This window comes from Gavialis gangeticus, unplaced genomic scaffold (assembly GCF_001723915.1).
Source record: "Gavialis gangeticus isolate Ggan-Ray unplaced genomic scaffold, GavGan_comp1, whole genome shotgun sequence".
NCBI classification, from domain to species: Eukaryota; Metazoa; Chordata; order Crocodylia; family Gavialidae; genus Gavialis; species Gavialis gangeticus.
Window position 1 is genome coordinate 60,630,832 of NW_017729032.1, and position 5,692 is coordinate 60,636,523.

Here is a 5,692-nt window from a genome sequence, read left to right on the forward strand (position 1 = left end):
GGATCTAGTGGCCATTTACAAACTGGTCAGGGGGGACCAGCAGGCACTGGGGGAGTTCCTGTTCCCCCGAGCACTACCAGGAGTGATGAGAAATAACGGTCACAAGCTGGCAGAGGGTATATTTAGGCTAGATATCAGGAGGCGCTACTTCACTGTCAGGGCAGCTAGGATCTGGAACCAACTTCCAAGAGAAGTGGTGCTGGGTCCTACCCTGCGGCTCTTTAAGAACAGGCTAGATGAACACCTTACCGGCGTCATTTGACCCCAGTACTTTCTCCTGTCATAGCAGGGGATTGAACTTGATGATCTGCTCAGGTCCCTTCCGACCCTACCAACTATGAAACTATACCCAGATAAACAGTACTATATAGGTAGCTAATATGGAGACAAATCAACTAAACAACTCTGCCATGGAATCCCAATTGACATTCTTTGTTAAACACTATAATACAAAAAAAAAAAAGGAATTTGTTATGTTATTGCTTGCTGTTATAGATTAAAATGCTTAGAATATTGGCAATATGTCTATGGTCTTTTGTAAAGTAGCAGGATTGTACCAGTATGGTGGCCACAAATTGATGGTAATTGATGCTGTTAATTCATGCACTTAGTCCTACTCACTTTGTAAGAGCTTGTATACTCTTTAACATTTAAGTTATGCTTATAAATTCATCCTCTCTACTTCTTCTCCTTTAATTTTGGAAAAAGAAAAAGTAAAAGCCACACGCACAATTTTGTTCCAAAAGGAAAATAACAGTGATTACTTATCATTAGGGCTGCAGATTTATCATGGCATTGCTTATGAAGTGATACATACTGGCCAGGATGAGAAGGGCAACAGGCATGGAAATATTGTACAATATATTCTAGTCTCATAGCAATGTTTTGAAAACCAAATAGTCTTTATTTTTCCATTTCAGTGCAAATTGACAGTCCTGATTATGCTACACTGACAACAGGCATCAGATTTTTTCATACGCTTTTCCATACTGGGCTTAGGATTTGTAAATCAGCCTTTTTTAATATCTAGGGAAAAGCTGGTGTGATGATTTGGGCTGGGAGCTGCAGCACTGTTTTTTGTTTGGCTCCTGCTATATGCCTTCTCTGCAGACCAGCATCTGCTCTTGGGGTTCTCAGCAGCTCCTGGGGTTCTCAGTTCTACCTACTGGTTTTTTAGTTTGCCAACATTTCAGATTCAATGAAAAATGTCATCAAATTGTGAATGTCAGTCTATGACATTTACACCTTGGTAAGCATACATCTCTGGAGATCACAAGTCATTTTTTTTCGCCATGTGATCAGGAAGGTCATATTAGTCACGAGCGGTGAAACCAGAAGTGACTCATGCAGGTCACCCCACATGAATACTGGGAGGAAAATTAGGTTTTGAATCTGTTGCTAACATTGGTGAGGAATTATTCCTTCATCTTCAGACAGTCCAATTGAATTCAGTGGGATTCCTTATATCAGCAAATGCTCCTAAACTGTAGTCAGAAGTACTAATCTGACTTTCTGACCACTCTGTTCACTCAAAAAACTACTGTGTTACACTAGCTCCAGGGATCAGCAATAAAGTCTTAGAAGTCTTAAAATCTTATATCTTCCACTAGAAGCTAAGATGGATCTCTGGGCCCTTACTTCCTTGTAACAAACTTTGTCCTTAGTCCAATATTTGCTCACCTGATTTAAGCCAGTAGTCTAATTGTCTCTACTCACAGTATTCAGATGTTAAGGCAAGCTAGATTTAGCTCCATTCTCAAGGTTGATGAATGTCAGTGAAGTTCCATTGGTTGTGAGTATGTCTTCCATCAAAACCTAGTCCTTGTTTTTATTGGCCCTTGTCCAGCATGGAATATCAGAGGGGAGCTGGTTGAAGAAGAACTGTGTTTACAACTATCAAAAATAGCATAGTTAGCATTTTATTAATTCTTACAAACAAACCTAACATAAAACAAGTTCTTTGCTGTATATTATTTGTGCACCAAAGCTATTAAGCAAAAGTTAAGGTAAGCAATTTATGAAACCAGTTCTTTCACAGTGTGCACTGACTTTCAGATCTCTGGATAAAATTTAAGGTGTTGATTTTGATCTATAGAAAGTTACAATAAATGGTTTAGATTAGGGTTGCACCGATAGAGATTTTTTGGGCCAGTAGTAATGGCCAATTTTTAATGAGCCACATTGGCCGATACTGATCCGATTCCCAGTATGCAGCCTGGCAGTGTGGAGAGCAGCATCCAGCTGGTAAGTCTGTTGTGGAGCAAGGAGTAGGGGGAGGGAAGGGGTGTAGTGGGGGCAGATCAAGGCCCCCATGGTCAGGGAGGGAGTAGGACTAGGGCTGGGGCTGCCCAGCCACAGCGGAACACAGGATGGAGCCATGAGCAGCTTGTCTGGGGGGCAAGGGGAGGAGAGGTGGCTCCTGTTGCTGTGCACACCCTGGAAGGGTATGGGGGCATGCCCCTGGATCTGTGTGTGGGGCAAGGGCAGGTTGCCACTGCGGGCTGGGGCCAGGGCTGCGCCAGGCTCTTCCTGGGGGATGGGGGGTTGGGCCAGGCTGTACTCAGGTGGGCAGTGGTGGCACTGGGAGGGGAGTTATGGAGGGGAATGCAGCAACCCCAGAAATTTGCTGTAGCTCCCGTTGCAGCACTGCCACCACCTGCCCCGAGCACAGCTCAGCCCAGCCCTCTGCTGGCAAGAGCCCAGTGCACCCCCAGCCCCAGCCCACAGTGGCTGCCTGCCCTCACCCCATGCACAGATCCAGGGGCACATCCCCCCCATGCCCTCCTGCGGTGCATGCAGCGGTGGGAGCCACCCCCTGCCATCCCAGATGACCCACAGCTCCATCCTGTGCCCCACCCAGGCTGTGCAGCACCACCCCTTGCCCCATCCCCACTCCCTCCCTCATCACAAGCGCCTCAGTCTGCCCCCTCATGCCCCTACCTCTCCCCCGCCCCAGCTTCTTTCCCCACAACAGACTTACCAGCCATACCTGGCTGCTCTCCACACTGCTGGGCTGTGCTCCTGGGCCCCTTCATGCTGTGCTGTGGTTGTGTGCATGCACCCGACATTTATCAGCTCATTATTGGCCACATCAGCCAAAAAAAGCCAATTGCCAATCCTGTCAATTTTCCTTATATCGGTGCTGATCCAATATGGTACCGATGTATCGGTACACCTCTACTTCCCTTTATGGCTATGGTTAAGTATAGACAGTCAAAAAGGCTAAGGCTGAATTGATTCAGTCTTTGCAGGTTAGTCTAAACTGCAGAGATTAAATCGAGACAAAAACGTACAGACATTTACTTTTGATTCAGGAAATGCAGCCAAAAGCCTGCAGTGGCTCAGGCTAGAAGCCAGGGGGTGTTAGAGTATGGCTGTCTGGCTGTGTGTTCACTTCCTCTTCCTGCTTCCCCGGAGGTCTCTGGGATTTGCAGTCCAGAATCACAGAAGCAGGACTCTGCAGAGTTGCTTATGACTTCTTCTTCCTGCTTCCAGGTGCCTCTGGGATGTGTAGTCCACAGTCACCGTTGGCAGTAAGTTTGAGCAGGGAAAGGGGTGTTTAACCCCTCTCCCTGGTCCCAGACCACAGCCAGGGTTTGTCTGGGAGGGGAGCAGGTGAAGTTCCCTCTCCCACAAACTGGGCTACATCCCCAGCCAGGCTTGCCCTCCCCACATCAGCCAGGCAGCCTGCCCGCCCTCACTGCTCCAGCTAGGGAGCAGAGGGGTGGTCCCAGTCCTCCTCTACTGAAGCAGACAGCACAGCACAGGGCTGCAAAGCATGCTGGGAGACTGTGATTTAACTTCAACTAGGAAAGGGCCTGGGACAGAAGTTGCATAAACTGCTTTGACCCAACTCAGTTAAGTCTGATAATATATTTAACCAGTTTATGTTAAACCAGTTTCAGCTATTTTGAAACTGGTTTATGTGCACTGAGCTTCTGTTCTGTTATAGGTTTAAACCAGTTTCTGATCACTTAAACCAGTTAATGTATAACTTCTGCCTGTAGCCTATAGTTTCATAGTAGCTAGGGTCAGGAAGGACCTGAACAGCTCATCTAGCCTGACCCCCTGCCATAGGCAGGAATGAATGCTGGGTTCAAAAGACCCCAGACAAGTGATCATCTAACCTCTTTTTGAATTTACCCAAGGTAGGGGTGAGGACCACTTCGCTAAGAAGTTGGTTCCAGATTCTGGCCACCCTAACTGTAAAATATTGCCTCCTAATCTCTAATCTAAACCTATTCTCCATCAGCTTATTACCATTGTTCCTTGTCACCCCAGGTGGTGCTAGAGAGAATAGGGCTCTTCCTATTTGCTGATGATCTCCCCTGATGAGTTTGTAGGCAGCCACCAGGTCCTCCCCCTCAGCCTCCTCTTGCTGAGGCTGAACAGGTTCAGGTCTCTCAGTCGCTCCTCATAGGGCCTGTCCTGATGCCCTCTCACCAAATGGGTGGCCCTCCTCTGAACTCTTTCCAGGCTAGGCACATCCTTTTTAAAGTGCATCACCCAGTACTGGACGCAGTACTCCAATTGCAGCCTTACCAGTGTTGCATAGAGGGGGAGTATCACGTCTCTGGACAGGCTTGAGATGCATCTTTGGATGCATGACAAGGTATGGCTGGGCTTGCTGGCTGTGGCTTATGTTCATCTTGGAGTCAATAATGACTCCAAGATCCCTTTCCGCCTCTGTGCTTTCAAGAGGGGAACTCCCCAGGCTGTATGTATGCTGTGGATTCCTTCTCCCAAAGTGCAGCACCCTGCATTTATCTACGTTGAACCCCATCCTATTCTCATCTTCCCACTTTTGTAGTCTGTCTAAATCTAGTTGCAGCTTCTCTCTCCCTTCAAGTATGCCCACCTCGCCCCACATCTTAGTGTCATCAGCAAACTTGGACAATGGGATTTCAACCCCCTCATCCAAGTCACTGATGAAGATGTTAAATAGTGCAGGCTTGAGGACTGAGCCCTGGGGGACCCCACTGCGCACATCTTGCCAGGTTGAGTATGACCCGTCCACCACTACTCTCTGGGTGCACCCTATCAGCCAGTTTTTTACCCATCCAACTGTGTAGGCATCAATGCCACAGTTGCTTCATTTATTAATGAGAATAGGGTGAGAGATAGCATCAAAAACCTTGTTAAAGTCTAGAAAGACTACGTCCACGGCAACACCATCATCCAAGGATTTAGTTACCTGGTCATAAAAGGCAATCAGATTGGTCAGGCAAGATCTGCTTTTGATGAACCCATGCTGGTTTCCCCTGAGCATGACCTCCCCTGCAGGCCCCCCACAGATGTGCCCCTTGACAATTTTCTCCAAGATCTTCCCGAGGCCTGAGGTGAGGCTTACGGGCCTATAGTTACTTGGGTCCACCTTCCTCCCTTTCTTAAAAATGGGGACCACATTAGCTAGTTTCCAATTCCCCGGCACCTGGCCAGATGACCACAAATTCTCATATAGCCAGGCCAAGGGCTCCGCGATGACCCCTGCTAGCTCCCTCAACACCCTTGGGTGGAGGGCATCTGGACTGCAGATTTTAAAATGTCCAGCCCTTCCAGAAGATCTCTAACTACGTCTGCGCTGACCCAAGGCCTGACAGAGCTATCCCTGAGATTGTCCCTACCTCTGGCAAGAGGTATGTCCCGGTTCCTGTTCAAGAAAACAGAGGCAAAGAAACTGCTAAAAATATTG